Raw genomic sequence first — 22,902 nt, forward strand, 5'->3', positions numbered from 1 at the left:
ATGTCTTTCTGGATTAGGGGCAGGGTGCCAGCAGTGGTGTGTATCCCACCATTTGTAGTCTTGGAGGAGCAGGGACTTTCCTATTTTTTTTTCTTCTGCTGCATGTGTGTGATTCCTCTGAAAGTTTGTTCCTGGGGGGGGGGGGTGTCAGCTGACCCTCAGAAACAGCATGGAGTCAAAGTTGGTATCTGCAGGAGGAGAGAAAAATCAGTGGAAATTGCTGCTCCTCTTCCACAAATAGAAATGCCTTCCCATCAGAGGATCTCAATAGCTGTATAGATGTCTTTATTATCTAAAGAAGACCCATGACTATAGAAATAAAAGGAATAATACAAAAATAATTTTTAAAGTGTTGATACCCATTTTGTTTCCCAAACAATTAAAACAGCAGCTCAGCATCAGATGCAGAATTATTTTTGTAGGAGTAAGATGGGGACAGGAAAACATTTACAGTTGTTCTGTTCCATCCGGGAATACTTGTTCAGGCCCCATTAAGCATGAAGGTAGAGCTGTTTGATTTTCTAGACTGCCTTTTTGTTTTAGATTTTAACCTTTATTAACCATGATCCAGAGTTCAGCTGGAAAAATCTAATTCCTTTATGGTCGGGGACAGAGGGTATCCTGATGTCACCCAGCTATATCTGTTGTTGGATGGCCACCCAAATGCTGACCCACAGAATTTGCCCACAGAATTGGAGGCCGTGGTGGAGTGGTTGAAGCAGAGCAGGTTGAGACTGAATCCTACTAAGGCGGAGGTTCTGTGGCTAAGGAGGGGATCCGGGCTAGGGCATAGGCTGGGGATGTCAAACTCATTTGTTATGAGGGCTGACATAAATGGGACCTTGTCAGGCCAGGCCATGTGTGTTATAAAATGTAATGCCAGATAGCAGAGATATAAACTTTATAAAGGACACAGGCAAACACAATTAAGGATTTTTTCAAAACTTAAAACATGCTTTAAAGATAAGTACTCTTGCAATATTTTGTTTATTTAACAGCCTCTGATACAGGCCCATAGCTACAGGGGGCCCGAGGGGCCAGGCTGCACAAGTCATCTCCCTGCTTTACCTTTCTGATCCCTCCACTTGCTGCCGTCACTCTTGTGCCACCTTCCCTGCTCTTGTGCTGCCTTCCCGTCTCTCATTCTGCCTTTCTTGCTCTCATGCTGGCTCTATCACTCTTGTGCCATCTTCCCTGCCATGGTGCCCGCACTGCCTTTCCTGCTCTCCTGCAGCGTTCTCACTCTTGTGCTACCTTCCCCACTCTCATGCTGGCACTCTTGCTCTTGTTCTGCCTTCCCCACTCTCATGCCATCTTTTTTCACTCTTGCGCCAGCTATCTTGGTCTTTTGCCACCTTCCCCACTCTCATGATACTTTCTCGCTCTCCTGCCACCTTCCCCATTCATAAACACACTGGTGCACACACTCTCAGAGTACTACTGTGATTACTCAACAGGAGAGCAGACTGCATAGGTTTTCTAAAGTTTGTGATATCATTTTGTGCCCCGCCGCAGCCTCCCCATCTAAAATTGTATCCCCTGGGCCCCCCCATCTAAAATTTTCTGGCTACGGGCCTGCTCTGATAACTGACACCTCTTGCTCTGAATTATTGCATCAAAATCTGGAGATAATGCCTGGGCTGTAGCAATCTTGAGTATGCTTTTCTGTAAGATGCAAACCTACTTTTGATTTATTGACATTCATTACAAAAATCACATGGTCAATTCTTTGAGCCTAAGACCAAGGAGAAAATATGAAATGACTGGGCAGTGCAAACTTTTGTACATAAGTTACTTCATGTGCTGGTCAGCCAGTGGAGAAATCACAGAGGTTTTGCTCTGTAGTTCCTGTGTGATTGAACAACCCTGCCAAAGCAAGCTGTGGTGGCAGAAGGAAGCAATAGCGAGAGAAGGAAGGAGATGGCAGTGAGTTGCTTGCAGGCTTGATAGGAGCCCTCCGTGGGCCTGATTCGGTCCTCAGGTCGCATGTTTGACACCCCTGGCATAAACTTTCCACTCTTGACAGGACACCACTGACACCAGAGCAGTCCATGAAGAGTTTGGGTGTGATCTTGGATACCTCCTTGAATATGGAGGTCCAAGTCATGCATATTGCCAGGCTGTCACTTTCCATCTATGCTAGGCTCAGCAACTGGCCCCTTTCCTGTTGCACCCTGACCTAGCCACGGTAATCCATGCATCACCTCCAAAATAGACTAATGTAACTCTATCTACAATGGCCTGCCCTTGAGACTGACCTGGAAGCTCCAACAGATCTAGAATGTGGTGGCACGATGGGAATGTCATGGATGGCACACATGTAACTTGTGCTGTGCCAGCTACACTGGCTTCTGGTGGAGTACCAAGTCAGGTTCAAGGTTTGGGTGCTGACCTTCAAGGCCTTAAGCAGTCAGGGACTGATGTATCTATTTCACAATATGTGTGAAAGAGCCGCACATGGCTCCCGAGCCACAGCTTGGCTACCCCTGATCTAGAAGCATGATCTTAATTTATGTGCTATGACTATGTGTATCTAAATATTCTTTGTAATGACATTGATGCTTAATCCTGACTATTGGTGGCAGGGAGGACTGATCCAGGATTTGAGGTATCTTCTGTTTTGGATATAGTTGAACTCCTAAGAGAGCACGTTCGCAGTCTGGAGGTGCTGCTGGATCCAGGCCTTCTCTTCTGTTAGATAAACAAGTGGTAGTTGCGGCCAAAAGTGTCTTCACTAGGTTTGTCTGATGAGCCAGCTGCAGCCTTTCCCAAGTAAGATAATTGTCAGGAACAAGTCCCTAACAGTTATAGTTTGAGATGGCACTGTTGTTTGTTTTGCTGGTATCATTATCCTTGTTTATTAATGACCCATTGGTATCATGTTGCTGCCTTTGCATCTGTATGATGTACTAACCCCATACCGTGATTATATCCATGAATACTAATCCCCATTGATTTCCTTAGCTATTTAGTATTGTGTGAACTGTGGGATGTTCCAGGCCTGCAGGTAGAAGAGGAGCATGCAGAGACTATTCTAGTCTCCCTGGGTAACACTGATAGGCATGAACTGAAAAGGGAAGAGTATGAAGAATGTGACCTTGATGGGGAGGTAATACTGAGGCCTGAGAAAGAACTTTATATTAGTTTAAAATACTTTTGGCGGGTGCGGGAAAAGGAGAGCTGCTATGTTGTAACCGGTAAGTGTTTTTTTTCTTTTTTTCTAAATATTATTTTATTATTCAAAAATAACAAACCATTTACGTACTCAAAACTTATAGTCATCCAAAGATATAAAACAATGTTACATCACAACTAACAAATTTTATGAAAATAAGGATTAGAGGGGAATATTTTGGCAGCAAACAAATATTCAGTAATAGGAGACCACAGTGTTATAACATTCTTTTGTCTACCAAACTCAATAGGAATTGATGCATTACTATTTTTTCTGTACCTGCAAATGTTAATGGCAATGTGTATAGTATAGCCAGGAGACCCTATGATTATCTGGCAGTCAGAAGTTCTAGCTCTTTTAGCGATATGCACCACTAGGTGGTGAGCTAGACTTGTTTTTAAGGCAAGATGTTTCAGAGGTGGTTTGCCATTGCCTGCCTATGTGTCACGCCCCTGGTATTCCTTGGAAGTCTCCCATCCAAATACTAGCCAGGGCCAACCCTGCTTAGCTCCCAAGATATAATGAGATCAGGTTATCCTAGGCCAGGGGTGTCAAACATGCAGTTTGGGGGCCGAATTAGGCCCCTGGAGGGCTCCAATCAGGCCCTCGAGCAACTGGAGCTACAAAGCAAAACCTCTATTTTCTCCATTGGCTGAGGCTCCTCCCTTGGGGAGGAAGGGGGGAGGAATAGCTTGCTTTGCCAGGCTCTCTCAGTAGCACAGCAGAGCTACTGAGCCAAACCTCTCTTCCTTCTACTGACTGAGGCTTCCCATCCACCCTAGTCCCTGGGGAGGGAAGGAAAGAGCCAGAGCTTCCTTTGCCCAGTTCCCTGGATCTCATGGGAGAAATACAAAGAAAGCACCTTTAAGTCCAATGAGTGCTAACATTGTAAGCATGTTTTAAGTTAAAAAAAAATTGTGTTTGTGTTTATAAAATTTATATCTCTGCTACCTTATCTTAAATAGGTACACACATGGCCCAGTCCGAAATGGCTCCGCCCAGCATGGCCCCTCAAGGCCTCATTTATGTCAGATCCAGCCCTCATAACAAATGAGTTTGACACCCCTGTCCTAGGCTATCCAGGCCAGGGCCCTGAGTAAGAAAGATCTTGCCATTGCAGTATATGCGCTACAGTAAATTACAGTGATGCACTTTGCATGGGGCTGCTCTTCAAGATTATCCGGGGGGGGGGGGTGGTGGTGGAAACTGCAATGTGTACAGAATGCTGCAGCAAGAATGTTTTCTGGAGTGGGTCCTAGGGACCATAATACTCAAGTAAATTTCATTTACAGTGGTTTCCAGTCTGCTTCTGAATCCAATTCAGTGTGCTGATGTTGAGTGTTAAAGACGTATGCAGTTTGGGCCTGAATACTCTTAAGTACTGCCTATGTCCATACAAACCTACCTGACCGTTACAATAATCTTTGGGGACTCTGTTTCAAATGCTCCTATCAGTCTGAGGCTAGACGGTGATAAGAAAGGACCATCTGGGTCTGGGTACCCAAATTAAGGAATTTCCTGTTCATTGAGATTGTGTGTCCCCCTCAATGTTGTCTTCCAGAGTGGAAGGAAGGGAGGGAGGAAGGACGATTGGGTGGAGGAAGGAGAGAGGGAGAGGTGAAAAGAAAACTGCTGGCTGGCTTGGCTTAGAGAGAAATGAGTTAAAGAGATAAATGCCTTCTCCAAGCCAGCCGACTTGGTGGTGGGGGCTTCGAGAGCCACACAATATGTGTGAAGAGCCATACATGGCTCCCAAGCCACAGCTTGGCCACCCCTGATCTGGAAGCATGATCGTAATTTATGTGCTGTGGCTATGTGTATCTCAATATTCTTTGTAATCATTGGTGCTTACCATGTTCAGGCTATCTTTATTTCTCCTTCAGCTTTACTTCTCCTTGCGCAGGATAGTAGCCCTCCGGAGAAAGAAGCTTCTGATTCAGACACAATGGGCGTTTATATGTGTGCTGTGTCTAGAACTAATGCAGAATCTTCCTGAAATTAATACTGTGGTAATTAACCATAATGCTGGAGGGAATGGTTGCTTGTTTTCACATACTTACATGTGATGACCTGTGGCTTCCACTGCACCGACACCCAGCTCTGTTTAAAATAAAGCATTGCTGGAGGGTTTAAATGTGCTGAATGTTCTGTCTGGGACAACTGTGGGTGGGGTGAGGGGAGAATACTAGTGTTTCTATAGGTCTGTTTCATAACAAAAAGAAGCCTAGAGCTGTTTGGAGTTTTCCTGTGTGCTGAGAGCCATGTCCTCTGATAGTTGGAGCTCTGCCAGAGGTTCCCTTTGTTTTTGAATCCTTGCCAGAATCTATTATATTTTTATCTATATTCCTAGGGGATTAGAAACCTCTAATTTTTAAAAATAAAATTGTTTTAATTCTCTTTTCTTCATTGTGGCTTCCTGGGATAATGGAGGATGTGTCCAAGTATTACTGCTACTTCTAGTAGAAGGCTCAGTCAGAGTTAAAATGGTGACCTGTTATGTATTTGTTTTTACCAGACATTGTGGAATACAGTCTTCCAGCAGGTTCTATGGTGAAAAACACTTTTCTGTTGTAAGTTTAGTCACAAGGGCTGGGTTCAGATGTTGTGTGAACTAATACTATTGTGGGTACACAGGACACTCCACTAATGGTTGTTAGTTAAGGTACATCAGACCAGGATCTGAAACCATGTTCTAAAGTTGGTTTATTAGCCACAGTTAATCTTGATTATGGAGTAATTACTATGAATATACCAGTGTATTTGTTTGCATTTTTTAAAGCATGGTTGCAAAGATGATTTTTGTCCCACCTATTTTCCTTGGGAAATTTTCCATTTATCTGTTGTTGTGCCAGTTTAATTCTCTTTGCACCAATAAATGACAGACAAAAATGAATCCATTTTAGTGTCAACATGTATTGTTACATTTTGCAATAACAATCAGTAACTACAGTTTTCATCTTAATTTACAAATCAAACCATCCTCATAATGATATGCAGGTTCATCCATACTAATCAGCTTGCAGCAAACAAGAGAGCAGAAGTCACATGAGCAAACCTGAGGCTTGTCGCATCTAATTCGGATAATGCCAAACCGTGGTTTGCATTATGCCCGAACCAAGGTAGTATGTAGGGGATCAGTTTCACCAGGGTAGATGTCCTCTTCCAAACAAGAAAATGTTGGATAGGATTTTTCTAAGAGAAAAATACTGTCATTTTCACAACTTTAATGCATATTGTAAAGGTACCCCCAGCCCCTGCCAAACCTCTGCTTGAATGCCCCCCCCCAATACTATTTTATTATTCTGTTTGAAGACTGAGATTCTTAGGAGGCTGAATTCTACACACTGTTTATTGAAGCCTACCTACTTTCACTCTTGGTGAATTTCACAATGATAAAGGAACCCCAGTTCCACTGTTTGGACTATGCCTATGGTAAGAGCAGGAGGGGTGCTAAAGGAGACTGAACATAAATAAATCTAGATATGATGCTGAATAGAAAAAATTACAAATTTTATTTACTTAATTTGTATCCCACTTCTCTCCCAAGTGGGGACTCAAAGTAGCTTATATTGTTTTCCTCTCCTCCATTTTATTTTCACAACAACCCTGTAAGGAAAGTTAGGCTAAGCATATGTGACTGGTTGAAGGTTACCCAGAAAGCTTCCATGGCACAAGTGGGGATTTGAACCTGGTTCTTCTAGATACTAATCCGACACACATCACTAGCCCACTGCACCATGCCGTATAATGTGTAGGCAGTGTAAAAATGGCATGAGTGTGCAGGAAAAGAAACAAACTGAAAGCACCTGCAACAAAAATGGGCAAAATGAAAAAAACCCCACAGTAGCAAATACAAAAATAAAAATCTAACAACAACAGGGTATATTTATATATTCCATTCTGACTGTAACTGATTTTGTAGTAGATTGAAATAAGCTTTATTGTATTGTTTTAACTCTAAACACTTATTCTCTTTAGTCACAGCTGGCAATGATGCAAATGAATCAGCACAACAAATATGTTTGATCAGTTCACCCCCAAATTAGGAGATACCCTCAGGAAAAAAAGAGGGTAATTTGGTCTCCATACAGATTGCCCTAAGCAGTTTTTTTATTCCAAACACATTGAAAGAAGTGTAGGGGTCCTGAAGAGCACAATTAATATGATTGCTGAAGATAATTTCCTCCAGATAGATTCATGCAGTTTTCTTATGAGAAGATAGAGAGAAAGATGGCGGCGGTAGAAGTTTAGACGCTAGGACTGCCGCCACTTTAACAGCTAATAACAACAATAATACCGAAACAACAATAATAACTACACTGAAATAACCGAATTGATACAGCAGTAACGAAGGAACAGCGACGGAGTGACAAACAAAGAACGAACGATAAATCTCACCGGCAAACAACGGAGGCAGTAGCTGGAGACCTGCCGGGCCTGGTGCTGCAGCAGAACAATCAGCACAGTCAACAATCATCTTCCTTATCTTCAAACCCCTTCCAACCTTCCCAGCAATTAACACAGAACAATGGTCGCGTTCTGTGGAATTCACAGAACAATCAGCACAGTCAACAATCATCTTCCTTATCTTCAAACCCCTTCCAACCTTCCCAGCAATTAACACAGAACAATGGTCGCATTCAACAGCCAGTTACCTTATCACTACCCTTCCAGGAAGCCCCACCAAACAATGGGCACATCCACAAACCAATTGCCCTTTCATCACACCCCCTCCAGCCTACAAATAGCAGCTCTCCAGCAGCCCTGGCCCCACTCAATGCACAGCAGCCAAGAAGGTCTGAGCGCCTGCTCCAGCTGCAACGCCACTGAGGATGTTCTCCGCAGCTGAGAACGAAACGTCTGGAAGGAAAACTTTCTCCAGTAGAACACGGCACTTGATCCCGAAAGATTATACAAACCCTAATGATGTTACCAGCCGTGAAAACCTGAAATCTTTGACTCCACTGATTGATTGACGGCTTGATCACTAATAGAATTTGTTATTATTATTGTTAATTAATTATTGGATCATTTTAATCAATCAATTAGCGACTGAACTATTATAATATATTTATATATCAGACTATATATATCTATATTTATAATTTTTAGCTTATTAATTAGGGAGGGATTATTTATTAATAATGCTAGGAACGAATGAACTTACAGAAATTTTTTAACTAATTGATTGGAAAGTGGATAGGGATGGGTAACTAAATTAATTAATTTAAGATACAAGTAGTGGATCTAGCGGTCGGGAATCGGAGGGGTTGGTGGGGGGGGTAAGTCGGAACGGCAGGTAGAGACAAATTGGGGAGTGATACCGGTGAGCTTTTATCCTGGGCTGGTGCAGATGTTCAGCAAAGGGATTCCAGTGCTCCTGGGGAGGGGAAGATACGACGGTGGGAATAGACAGAAATATAAAGGAAGGAGACAGAGACAAAATGGGGCTCAGCCACCTTCCAGTCTACTTCCCATCCGAACGGTGGCAGGTAGTGGGGCCAAGAGGAAATGTTCACCTCTGTCATTGGTGTTATGCAATGCCAGGTCCATAAATAATAAGACCACGACCCTTAGGGAGTTTCTGCTTCGGCAGGACGTGGACCTGGCTTGCGTGACCGAGACCTGGGTGAGGGACGGGGAGACAGTAGCTCTCTCCCAGATGTCCCCCCCCGGGGTACTCGGTCTTTCACTAATCACGGATTAGCAGGCGGGGGGGAGGGGTAGCGCTACTCATACGGGAGGGTTACTCCTTTCGGGCTCTCCCGGACCCAAAGATTGATGGTATCGAATGCGCCGGTCTGGCATTGGATGTTGGAGAGGGGTTGGCAGTTTGGCTGGTGTACCGTCCGCCTAATGCACCAGCTAACGCCTTACCATCACTATTGGAGGCAGTGGCAGGCTGGGCGTTGTAGTACCCAGGGCTTATGGTCCTGGGTGACTATAACGTCCATGCTGACAACACGGCCTCCACTCAGGCGATGGACCTAGTGTCTTCCATGGCGACACTGTGACTCTCTCAATTTGTCACGACTCCCACGCATCAGGCCGGGCACACATTGGACCTGATCTTTGCGTCTGGGATTTTGGTGAACGATATCGCCGTAGAAGCAGTCCAATGGTCGGATCACCTAGCCCTTAAGGCCCATGTGGGGACGCCGCCCCAACCCTGTATGGGCGGAGAGCCTATTTTGGCTCGCCCTCGGGGCCTGATGGACCCGGACGGTTTCAAATGGCCCTGAGGGATCCCTGGCCCACTGGCAATTCCCTCGATGACCTGGTGGAAACCTGGCAAGGCCAGCTATCCAGGGCTATCGACGAAATTGCACCTTGGCGCCCTCTGCGCCCTCGTGTGAGGCTGGCTCCATGGTACACCTTGGAACTGCGCCAACTGAAACAAGGGCTCAGACGACTAGAGAGGCAGTGGAGGCATACTCGGGACGAAGCGACGAGAACATCCTATAGAACGTTTATGAAGTCTTTTTAGATGGCAGTCAAGGCTGCAAAGAAAGATTACTTTGCAACCAAGATTGCATCTGCAAACTCGCGCCCAGCACAATTGTTTAGAATAATTGGGGATCTTACAACGCTGCCACAAGGCAAACCAAATGTTAGAGAATTAGAGATTGGCTGTGAGGCATTTGCGAAACATTTTGCAGATAAAATCTCGTTGCTCCGCCAAGACCTGCCTACCACATTGGATACAGTGAGTGAAATTGAAGCTCCGTGCCTGTCTTCGGGTTTAGTGCTGGACCACTTCGACCCACTCAGCCTGGAGGAAGTCGATAGAATCCTCTCTGCTGCTCGCCCAACAACATGTGATCTGGACCCGTGCCCCTCTTGGCTGATTAAATCTTGCCAGAGGGAGCTCAGATGTCCTTTACGGGACATCATAAATAGATCCCTCTTAGAGGGGCACTTTCCAACACCTCTGAAAGAGGCTTTGGTCCACCCTCTCTTGAAAAAATGTACAGCAGACCCGGCCGAATTGGCGAATTACCGTCTGGTGTCTAATTTACCGTTTCTAGGTAAAATTATTGAGAGGACAGTGGCGTTACAGCTACAGAGGTTTCTGGATGACGCTTCCGTCCTGGACCCATGCCAGTCTGGTTTCCGGCCGGGCCATGGGACGGAGACGGTGCTGGTCGCCTTGGTGGATGACCTCCAGCGGCAACTGGATTGAGGCGGCGTTGCGGTGCTGATGTTGTTAGACCTGTCGGCGGCATTTGATACAGTCGACCACCAGCTACTGATGCGCCGCCTCGCCGACATTGGGGTTGGGGGGTTGGCCTTGCAATGGCTTTCCTCCTTCCTCTTAGGCCGGGGACAAAGGGTGGCTATTGGGGATGAGCGGTCCCAGAGGCGCACACTGGATTGTGGAGTGCCTCAGGGAGCAGTTCTCTCCCCGATGTTGTTTAACATCTATATGCGCCCCCTTGCCCAGATTGCTCGGAGGTTTGGGTTGGGTTGCCATCAATATGCAGATGACACCCAGCTCTATCTACTAAGGGACGGCTGGCCCGACTCCGCCCCAGGGAATCTGGACCAGGCTTTACAGGCTGTTGTGATGTGGCTTAGGCTGAGTGGGCTGAAGCTGAACCCAGCGAAGACAGAGGTCCTTTGTGTGGGTCGCGGCGCCCTGGGAAGGGAAATAGCTCTCCCGGCCTTCAACGGCGCGCCATTGAAAGCAGCGCGCCAGGTAAAGAGCCTGGGTGTTTTACTGGAGCCTTCACTATCGATGGAGGCCCAGATAGCAGCCACTGCCAAGTCAGCATTCTTTCATCTGAGGCGAGCAAGGCAGTTGGCCCCTTTCCTAGAACGTTGGGACCTCACAACAGTGATCCACGCAACGGTCACCTCAAGATTAGACTACTGTAATGCCCTCTACTTGGGGCTACCTTTGTGCCGGACCTGGAGGTTGCAGCTGGTGCAGAACGCGGCGGCCAGGCTGTTGTTGGGACTCCCGAGGTGGGAGCATATACGGCCGGGGCTACGTGGACTGCACTGGCTGCCAATTACATACCGGGTCCAGTACAAAGTGTTGGTCATTACCTTTAAAGCCTTATATGGCCGAGGACTGGCCTACCTGAGGGACCGTCTTTCCCCATATGAACCCCAGAGAGCACTGAGGTCAGCCGGGAAAAATAAAATGACTATCCCTGGGCCGAAAGAGATTAAGCTTCAGAACACCCGAGCACGGGCCTTTTCAATCGCGGCCCCTGCCCTATGGAATCAGCTTCCTGAGGAGGTGCGGGCCCTGTGAAACCTTGATCAGTTCCGCAGGGCCTGCAAGACCACCCTCTTCAAGCTAGCATATACGGACTGCTGAATAAGGTTGTTAATCAAGGATCCGCCAACACGGTCCTGTCTAAGGACCTATGTCATTATGTAAATTGTGCAAACTGACAGAAACTAGCGTCAAAAATGCCATCGTCACTGTCAGATTAAGTTATAAAATTTTAATTATGTTGACTGGTTTTTAATGATGTTAAACCTAAAGTTTTATATTTGTTAAATTTAAAGTTTTATATTTATCACTGTATGTTTATGAAATGCTGTTAGCTGCCCTGAGCCTGCCTAGGCGGGGAGGGCGGGATACAAATAAAATAATAATAATAATATTATTATTATTATTATTATTATTATTATTATTATTATTATTATTATTATTATTATTATTATTATTATTATCATCATCATCATCATCCAGTTAATACTATCTAAAGGCTCATGGGGGTGAAAGAAGCATCAAGACAAACAGTAAACACTCCTAGCACAAGACAAATAGTAAACATTTCTTTAAATATACCTGGGGCAGGAAACCAGCCAGAGAGAGCAGTTAGGCTTTTGGATGTCAGAGGAATAAAGGGATTACTAAAGGTAGATAGGGAGATGGTAGAGAAGCTCAATTAATTTTTTGCATCTGTGTTTACTGTAGAAGGAATGGGACAAGTACCCAGCCACTATTTTCATGAAGGGAGTCTGAGTCAAATTGAAGTGATGAGAGATTGACGTTTTAGACCTGTTAAAGAAATTAAAAACCAATAAGACTCCAGATCCTGATGGCATACAGTGAGTCTTTAGAGTTTGGATTCTGTGCCCACCTTACCCACCATTCTTCTTCCTCTGGTGAATTTATTTTGCATCTACAATTCTAAAGACACACTTTTCTAAATTGGAGTGGAAAGTCACTTGTGACGTGTGGAGGGTGGTGTTGAATGTTTTTTTCAAGTTTATGCAATTACCCTATTGCAGCTATGCATTAGTGTCCAGCAAATATCTTCCATTAAAATCCAAGTTTTGCACTTGCATTTTAGCATTAATTCATTGAATGAAAGGGAGCAGAAAGGAACTCAGGCAAAGGGGAAACTGACCAGAGCTTTCCTGAAACTGATAAGCAGCTGTGAAGCGCACTTTCCATATTGCTGAGCACTAGGGGATTCTCTGCTGTGTTATCAGCCACTGTGAAAAATGGGAAAGTCACATGATCTCATAATATGAGGGAACATGTTGAGTGTACAGAATGCACAGTAGAGCCTACTGACACTGGCTGTTATATGCTGTTAAAAATGCTGATATACTATGCTGTTATAGTAGGCAATGTATGTATGTGTGCGCATCCTCCTGTGCAAAGTTGTCTCTAACTCCATCATGCTTTGCACAGGGCTGCAATTTTTATGGGGGAGGAGTTCTCTAGCAGAAGCTCTAGAGAGCTCTTTTAGTCTTGTGTCACTAAACTGAAAAAAAAATGGGGGAGTATTTTCGCCAGTACTCTGCTAGCGAAGCTGCCTAGCAATACTAATTTCCTGCACTTCCTTGCAAATTGGTATGGTTTTCTCTTTGTGATTCTCTAATTTGATCCTGCACACTGGCTGTGATCTTGGCAGGTTTTAAATTCCTGTCCTGTGTGGGTTGTACTCTTCCTCCAAATGGATTGATCCCAAGTTATTCTTAAGTTTGGCAGTTCGCAGAAAGTCTATGTGTCTCAGCCACCATTTTAATTAGGCTTCCAGAAAGCGCCAAAATGGTCTGCTCCCCAACTTTGTTTACTAAAGCATTAAGGGGAAAACTGTTTTCAAAGCTTTAGACTTCCCATTCCAGTGTCTCTCTCTTTACATTGTCTGCCCATAAGGACCAGCCTGGGTTACCGAGGGAGGAGACGGGTGCAGGGTAGCCGTCAGGTGGCGTGGCAGTCAGCTCAGACGGTAATAAGCAGGGGTGTTGTGCCTGACCCTCAATCCCTCTCTCACTGCACCAGCTGGAGGGGTAGACTGATATGGGCCTAAGGAATCTCTCTCTCTCTTCACTGGGTTGGCCCAGGTTTCTACCCGTCTTCTCTGGCTTACTCTTCACCACTGCTGCCTTCTCACCCTTCCAGCTTTTTAACCCCCAGCTCCTCCCCACTTCTCCCCATCAATCCTTCTTGCAGGTGGAGTTGGAAATTCGCCTCTCCTGTATGCGGGGGTCAGTTGGAGGTTCCCCCAGGTGGGTGCAATCCCTCAATGGGACGATCTAGCAGGTGGGGTAGTCTGCATCCTTCAGCCTTCCCTCCATTGCCCGGTGTTCTGTGGAGGCCTCGCCCTGTGTCGACCTGAACCCACTGGGGTGGGTGGGTGGGATGAGTCTGGGCCCAGGCTGGGGTCCGGACATACATCTCATGTTAATTTCATTCCACACTGACAGCCCCCCCCCTCATTTTGTTTGCATGCAACACTGAAATCTTTTTTTTTTTGTACTGAGAATGCTGCTGTTTGCCTCTTCTGTGATCCCCCTTTCAAGTCAATACAGCAGGGGATTAAATATTGTGCAGCTCCTTTTAAATTTCCCCCTGGTTTTTTTTTCATTCAGCAGTCCAAGAGTAGCTATAGTCTCATATCACTAGACACATGCCGCTTATCAGTAATAAAATTAAAACTTTATAAACACAGGAAAAATGGATCTTGAAGGGGGAGAGGATGTGGAAGGTGCAGAGTGGGCAGAACAACCATTGTGGGCAGAGAATGACCTTTGAGGGGCAGCAAAAGAGCAGGGGAAATCTAAGGGAATCTGTACACTTTTGGAATTACATTCGGCTTGGAAGTGAAACAAGGGAAGAATTGGGACAAAAGCACTCTCAGAAAACTCAGAGACAATGACCAGAAAGCAAACTGAGTGCTGAAATCAATGCAGAATGACAAAGAAAACCCAACATACATGGTAAAAGTGAGGAAAAACACCCACTCATAATAGGCCTATGTTAGGAATTATCAGCAATGGAATTGAATGTAAATTAGGAGATATTTTAAGATCTATGATTTAGCCTCATTTGGACTACTGTGTGCAGTTTTGGTCACCACCTCAAAAAGGACAGAGCTGGAAAAAGTATAAAAGAAGACAACGAAGAAGATTAGGGGGTTGTAGCACCTTCCCTATGAGGAAAGGCTGAACAGTATGGGACTTTTTAATTTAGAAAAAAGTCATTTAAGCGGGGGCATGATAGAGGTATATAAAATTATGCACAGGGCAGAGAGAATTGGCAAAGAGAATTTTTTATCCCTCTCCCAAAACACTAATTCCCTCCAGTGGAATTTACTGCTAATGTAGTGATGGCCACAGGTATAAACAGGTTTAAAAGGGAATTTGATAGATTTGTGGAAGATAGGTCAATCGGTTGGTACTAGCCATGGTGATTGAGGGGAACCTCTGCATTTAGAGGCACTAAACCTCTCAATCCCAGAGCCAGGCTGCAACATAAGAGGTAGGTCTCAGCCTCTCTGTTCTGTTGTTGGCCCTCCAGAGGCACTAGTTGGCCAATGTGTGAGACAGGGTGGTAGACTAGATGGACCATTGGTCTGATCCAGCAGGGTTTTTCTTATGGTCTTATGAATCTGGTGTTGATCTGTATATTGACACAATGTATGTTCAATGCTTAATCTAATATGTTTATTGTGTGTTTTGTTGTACTTGACCTGAATTTTGGAAAGATAAAATATGCATTTTTGAGGAAATATTCAATCAGATTTGGTGAAGTATTGTAATGAATGGATGTGTTCCAAAATCTTTTTCTATCCCCTAATGGAGGGTGTGTGTCTCATGGGACATAAGAACATAAGAGAAGCCATGTTGGATCAGTCCAACACTCTGTATCACACAGTGGCCAAAAATTTATATATACAAAAATTTATACATTGTGGCTAATAACCACTGATGGACCTCTGCTCCATATTTTTATCTAACCCCCTCTTGAAGCTGGCTATGCTTGTAGCTGCCACCACCTCCTGTGGCAGTGAATTCCACATGTTAATCACCCTTTGGGTGAAGAAGTACCTCTTTTTATCCGTTCTAACATGACTGCTCAGCAATTTCATTGAATGCCCACGAGTTCTTGTTTTGTGAGAAAGGGAGAGAAGTACTTCTTTCTCTACCTTCTCCATCCCATGCATAATCTTGTAAACCTCTATCATGTCACCCCGCAGTCGACGTTTCTCTAAGCTAAAGAGCCCCAAGCGTTTTAACCTTTCTTCATAGGGAAAGTGTTCCAAACCTGTAATCATTCTAGTTGCCGTTTTCTGCATTTTTCCAATGCTATAATATCCTTTTTGAGGTGCCGTGACCAGAATTGCACACGGTATTCCAAATGAGACCACACCATCGATTTATACAGGGGCACTATGATACTGGCTGATTTGTTTTCAATTCCCTTCCTAATAATGCCCAGGATGGCGTTGGCCTTTTTTATTGCAATCGCACACTGTCTTGACATTTTCAGTGAGTTATCTACCATGACCCCAAGATCTCTCTCTTGGTTAGTCTCTGCCAGTTCACACCCCATCAACTTGTATTTGCAGCTGGAATTCTTGGCCCCAATGTGCATTACTTTGCACTTGGCCACATTGAACCTCATCTGCCACGTTGATGCCCACTCACCCAGCCTCAACAGATCCCTTTGGAGTTCCTCACAATCCTCTCTACCACCCTGAACAATTTAGTGTCACCGGCAAACTTGGCCACTTCACTACTTACTCTCAACTCCAAATCATTTATGAACAAGTTAAAGAGCATGGGACCCAGTACTGAGCCCTGCGGCACTCCACTGCTTACCGTCCTCCACTGTGAAGACTGCCCATTTATACTCACTTTCTGCTTCCTATTAATTAGCCAGTTTATGATCCACAAGAGGACCTGTCCTTTTACTCCAGGACTCTCGAGCTTACTAAGGAGCCTTTGATGAGGAACTTTATCAAAAGCTTTCTGGAAGTCAAGGTAAACAATATCTATCGGGTCTCCTTTGTCCACATGTTTGTTCATCCCCTCAATAAAATGTAACAAGTTAGTGAGGAAAGATCTTCCCTTACAGAACCCATGCTGAGTCTTCCTCAGTAACTCGTGTTCATCAATGTGCCTACTCATTCTGTCTTTGATAATGGACTGGCCTGTAGTTACCCGGATCTCCTCTGGAACCCTTTTTAAAGATGGGGGTGACATTTGCTACCTTCCAGTCCTCAGGAATGGAGGCAGATTTCAATGAAAGATTACATATTTTTGTCAGGAGATCCTCAAGTTCAACTTTGAGTTCTTTCAGAACTCTTGGATGTATGCCATCTGGACCTGGTGACTTACTAGTTTTTAATTCGTTCATCAGTTGTAGGACCTCCTCTCTTGTCACCTCAATATGGCTCAGGTCTTTCAACACCCCTTCCAATAGAAGTGGTTCCGGAGCAGGCAAACACTTCTCATCTTCCACAGTAAAGACGGAGGAAAAAAATGCATTCAGCTTCTCAGCCATTTCCCTATCCTCCTTCAGTAATCCTTTGACCCCTTGGTCATCCAAGGGCCCCACTGCCTCCCTGGCTGGTTTCCTGCTTCTAATATATTTGAAGACATTTCAGAGGTCTCTGCCTCTTCCAGAGGTCTCTGCAATGTGAGTCATGTGTTACAGGACAACCTTTTGTAAAATATGCCTCCTTCCCTGTTAGGTAGGTTCTGTAACCATCTGCTCCAAAGCACAGTCATTGAGAGCATCTAGAAACTCAGTCTTTATGTTTTTTGCAATATGCTCCTCATAGTCCCTTTTTGCCTGCCTGATCAGTCTTGCATTTGATTTGCCATTGCCTGTGTTCCCTTGTATTAATTTCACTTGGACTAGCTTTCCACCGTTTAAAGGAGTCCTTCTTACCTTTTACAGCTTCCATTACTTTGTTTTTAACCATGCAGGCCTTCTCTTATACCTGTTTGTACCTTTCCTAACTTGTGATATATATTTTATCTGTGCTTCTAGGATTGTAGGTTTAAATAGCCTCCAAGCTTCCCCAAGGGTTTTGACTGTATTTACCTTTCCTTTCAGTTTCCTCTTCACATGCCTCCGCATCTTAGAGAATTTACCCCTTTTAGAGTTAAACGTGGTTGTGCTGGTCTTTTGGGGCAACTCCCTATTTATACAAATAGTGAAATCAATAATGTTATGGTCACTGCTCCCAAGTGGTGCGATCACTTTTACATCTCTCACCAGTTCTTGGGCATTACTTAGGACCAAATCCAGGATCGCCCCACCCCTGGTAGGTTCTGTGACCATCTGCTCCATAGCACAGTCATTGAGAGCATCTAGAAACTCAGTCTCTTTCTCTCGACCAGTACACATATTGACCCAATCAATCTGTGGGTAGTTAAAATCACCTATGACGACACAGTTTTTTCGTCTAGCCACCATCTTTAAGTCTTCCATCATATTATAGTCCTCTGTCTTTTGATTTGGTGGGCGATAACAAACTCCCATAGTTAAATTGCCTTTTGGGCCCTCTATTTCAACCCAAAGCATTTCTGTAAGGGAGTCTAATTCTCTGACCTCAGTCTTACTGGACCGTATGCTCTCTTTGACATACAGAGCCACTCCACCTCCAACCCTTCCCTCCCTATCCTTCCGGTATAACTTATATCCAGGAATCACCATGTCCCACTGATTCTCCTCATTCCACCAAGTTTCTGAAATTCCCACAATGTCTATGTTTTCTCTCAACACTAAACATTCCAACTCACCAATTTTACTTTGAAGACTTCTAGCATTTGCGTACAAACATCTGTAATTTCCTAGGCAAGCTAGGCCCGCCACCTTCCTCCTGCCGCTTCGAGACTCTGGGAGGCAGTCCATTCTGTTTGTCACCGTCTCAGTGGACAACTCTGTTCCATTACCCGGTAGAAAAGTATCAGCTAACCCTTCATCTCTTTGAGATGAGTCTTCCCGAACCAGAGACATTTCATCTCCTGTCAGCTTTCCCCCTAGATTTACTTTAAAAACTTCTCTGCCACCTTTTTGATTTTAAGCACCAGCAGCCTGGTTCCATCCGGGGACAAGTGGGGGCCGTCTTTTTTGTACAGCCCCCGCTTCTTCCAGAAAGCATCTCAGTGCCTAACAAACTTAAACCCTTCCTCCTTGCACCATCGTCTCATCCACACATTGAGACTTCTAATTTGTGCCTGTCTCTCCAGCCCTCCACATGGAACAGGTAGCACTTCCGAGAAGGCTACCTTGGAGGTCCTGGCCTTAAGTCTCCTGCCTAGCAGCCTAAATTTTTCCTCCAGGACCTCACGACTGCATTTCCCCACATCGTTGGTGCCAACATGCACCACGACCACCAGCTCCTCCCCAGCACTGTTTGTCAGCCTATCTACTACATGCGTAATGTCCACTACCTTCGCACCAAGCAGGCAAGTCACCATATGGTCAGTACATGGTTTTGCCACCCAGCTATCTACTTGCCCAAGAATCGAATCACCAGCTATCAAGACCCTCCCTCTCTCCCCGCCCAGGGATGGTTCCTTGGCGCGAAACGATTTCCGTTCACCAACCAAAGAAGAGGTCCCTTCTGAGGGTGCATTCCCCTTATCCTCAGCCCAGTACCCTGTTCCCTCTTGACCCTCACACTCCCTGGCAGTAACGGGGCTGCCACATTCAGATCGGGGCTCAACTAACACGTCCCCGAGAGTCTTCCGTGAGTGCCTAACTGACTGTCTCTGCTTCTACAGGTCAGTCAACTCAGCCTCAAGGGTACGAACTCGTTTCCTGAGGACCAGGAGCTCCTTGCATCGAGCACACACCCAAGACTTCTGTCCTATGGGCAGATAGTCATACATGTGACACTCAATGCAAAACACTGGAAAGCCCGCACCCCCCTGCTGGCATTCTCCCTTCATGATAGCTTTTTTAAAATATGCAGTCTCTTTTTAAACCTTGTTTATGTGGCTCCCTGCCTGGAGAGTCTACTTACCTTATTGGGAACACAAGGAAATAGGGATCTGGGTTCCTGGTCCTTACACAGCCCCCAGGCCAAGAGCCCTTTAGCTCTCGCCCTTCGGCTCACGCTTCTGGCAAGGCACAGCTTAATAATGCAAAGAGGGTGGGCAACACAGCCACTCTAATCATTCAGCCACAATCACCTTCAGCTCTTCACATGAACTCAAAAGTTTTCAGCAATTCCCCCAGCTGCCAAGCCTCACCCTTGAAGCATTCTCTCCTCTCTTCCAGAGGTCTCTGCAATGTGAGTCATGTGTTACAGGACAACGTTTTGTAAAATATGCCTCCTTCCCTGTTCATCTAAGACCTGTCAGAGGGCTTTTGTGCTTTGAGGTGCAGTCAATGATTATGCCTACCTTTCCCTAATATTTGTTTTAAACATATAGTTTAAGTCTTTACTACTAAAAAGATTTATATTTTTTTGCTGAATGTGTTATGTTTTTTTAATACTTGAAGATATGGTGTCTGCAGCATGGTGTATTTAGCCTTGCCTTACAATAATATGCCATATTAAGAATAAAAATGCATTATGCCCTGGTGCTTTCTACTAAAGGAAGAATACTTAGCATCAAGCACTAAAAAGGTTCACACTTGAAGACTGGTCTGCTAACAATTAAAACAAAAAATGATCTAGTTGTATGGAATAAAATAGGTATAGATTCAAGTGCTTCATCTTGAACTGCTTCAGTTCATCTAGTAAAAAATGTTTAAGGTTATTGGTATGAATGTCATTGACTACTCCAGATTCTTTGATTATTGAGAAACAATGTTCAGACTGCTTACTCAGAACCTTGAGTATAATGATTTGAATACCTATAGTTTGAGAGCTTCTTCGCTTGTTGCATACAGCTGGAAAAACAGAACTAGATGAAGTATTCTTCTGGTATAATGTGCAATTATGGATAAGTCCATTGCACAGTGAGTTTTGTGAACTCCAGATGATCCCTCTGTATCTCACTGTAGCTGAGATGCACAAGTCTTGCTTCATGTGTTACAGGAGGAGTGGGGAAAGCAGAAGTGCAGATTCTCTGGTGTGTGTGTTTTAAATATATCAGGTAGTTCAAAGGAGTTCAAAAAGGGTTCATCTGCATTTGAAGTTCCCATGCTTCCAATATGGTACATTAGCATAAAACCAGAAATATAAGACTTTTCTGTTGAAAGACGGTGCAATGTGATACAGTATCACACACCCCCCCCCCCACCAGTACCGGCAACTGATCTCTCGTTCCCTTGTAAGGTCTGTGCCTTTTATGTTGACCTCCCATTTTAGCATAGATTGAACTCAGAGTGTTGCTTCTAAAAAAAGTACTACTGAATGGAAACCTATGATTCACCATTCTCTGACTTGAGAGATGCCCCCTAACGGTTCTAAACACATTAGTTATATGCTGTTTCTATTGAAGTCAGTTTACAAGATGATTGCAGGCTGGTGCACTTGGTTTTTGGACATTGTGGGACTCTGCTATGCATTTACTGTGCACTATTACATCTTTCCTTTCCATAAAGAGCATTGGAAACTTCATGAACAGGCAGTTTGCTTCTAGCTTTTTTGTGTGTGCTTTAATAGCACTTGGTCCTGCTGGGAGGGGCTTCTGCTGAGTGAGGTGAGTCAGTTGACTGCTATTGTATAATTCCTGGGGGTGGAGCCACAGCTGTAAATTAGAGTTCAGTAGAGGTCAGACTCTATAAAAAGGCATTAGGTTTCCATGGGACTTGCATTTTAGACTTTAGGTGGTGGATTCCACCTTTACATGTTCTTTTGAACTAAAATACTATTACAAATTGAAACCCAGCACAGTAGAGAGAAGCTGTGGCCGCTGATTTACTGGCAGCTGCTTTTGTGCATGCAGGGCTTGGGCTCCCACAAGATTGCAGGCCACATGCACTGCTGCGGCAGGCTCCAGCTGACCTGCGGCAGTTTCTGGGCCTCTGGGTGGGTGCTTTCCTCAGCTGCAGGCCCGTCACTGGCTGTTTGCTGGCTCCTCTTCTTGGGTGAGCTGGGGGCAAGGTTGGGCAAGTATTCATGCTGCCTGGCCCCACTCCTGGCATATTTAGAAAAGCAGCAGCTGAATGCTCTTCCTCCTTTTGCCACTTCAGAAACTGCCTCTCTTCCCCCATTTTTTCTGAAGTTTTGGTTATCGTGTTTTATAGTTTATGTGTAATTCTTTGTCACAGCATTATGGCAGTTTTAAGCACTGGGCCAGATCCATTTTGTGGGGAGGCTGCATCTTTGTACCCATCTCCTTATTGAATCATTTATCGGGAATTGAGTCATTTAATGGTATGCCCAGCTCGAGGGTAGTTGTCTGGCTCCATATCCAGATGGTAAGGGTTCCACACAAAGGCCTTTGTGCCTTTGTTGGGACCACCTTCTTAATACTCCTGGTTTTCCCCATCATGTGGGCTGGGATGTGATTCATTGGTTGACAGCTGGGTTGCTTGGTGATTGGATCCTGCCTTGTGCTGCACCAAATGCTCTGAATGCTGTAATCAATAAAAGCTGTGGCCTCTCTTTGCTTCAATTATTGATTGTGATGTTTTCCTTGCTTGTATTTGGCCTCCTTCCTCATTCGGTGCCCACACTGCCCTTAGGAATGCAAACTTCCTGTCCCTTGCCTTTGTTAAATTGCCAACCCAATCTGTAGTTTGTGAGCATCTTGAATTTCAGACTGAGAATCTCAGTTGAATTGCAGTTTGTGGACAAACAAACCTTGTCCTTGGGAACCTGTACCTCACTGACTTGAATCAAATGCATTAATGATTTGCTAATAAAAATAATAAAACACATTGGCTTTGTGTTTATTGTAAGTACTGGTTGGCTTTCAGGTACTGGTAGTGGTGGGAATGGCAGATGGGTGAGCAAAATGAAGGGAAATTGGTTGATAATTATTGGCTAAAGGTTCCCCTTAAGGTATTGAGGGATACCAATCACTGATGACTAGTTTTGTCTCTGATGGCTGGAATCATAGTCAAGGTTTACTGATCATTAGCAACCGGTGTAACTGCTGATCCAGGTGAAATACAGTAGTAATTCAAAATGTACTGTTCATTCTGTCTACTGTGTTAAGTAGAGCAGATTTGTCAGTGTAATACCATTTCACTCCAGAGGATTTTAAATTGCACCTTGCATCTTATCCTCACAACAGTTTTGTGAAGTAGATTAGGCTATAGAAGTACTCAGGATGTGTTAAACCTTCTTCAATACTTGGTATATACCAGCTGGACTATTACAGATGTTTCCTTTTTCATTAAAATCTCCACATATATGGATCAGGTAATTCAAATAATTGAGGAGAATGAAAGGATTTGAACATTCAGTGTATTTGGCAAATGGTTATTTAGATTTGTTGACTGTCAATGTAGACATTGTAAGAAACAGCTTGCTTCTTTACATGCCCTGTTGCACAGTCACAGCTGTCACAAATGTAGAGTCCACATAGGAGGATCATCCTCCCTGCCT

The 22,902-nt window shown here is 44.6% G+C and overlaps 1 protein-coding gene across 2 annotated transcripts in view; it reads left to right on the plus strand.

Annotated features, from left to right (window-relative positions):
• FGGY (FGGY carbohydrate kinase domain containing) overlaps positions 1-22,902 on the plus strand; it is a 346,832-nt gene that overhangs the window by 104,703 nt on the left and 219,227 nt on the right. The window lies entirely within an intron of this gene.

Source organism: Heteronotia binoei, chromosome 2, assembly GCF_032191835.1.
Source record: "Heteronotia binoei isolate CCM8104 ecotype False Entrance Well chromosome 2, APGP_CSIRO_Hbin_v1, whole genome shotgun sequence".
Taxonomy (NCBI): Eukaryota; Metazoa; Chordata; class Lepidosauria; order Squamata; family Gekkonidae; genus Heteronotia; species Heteronotia binoei.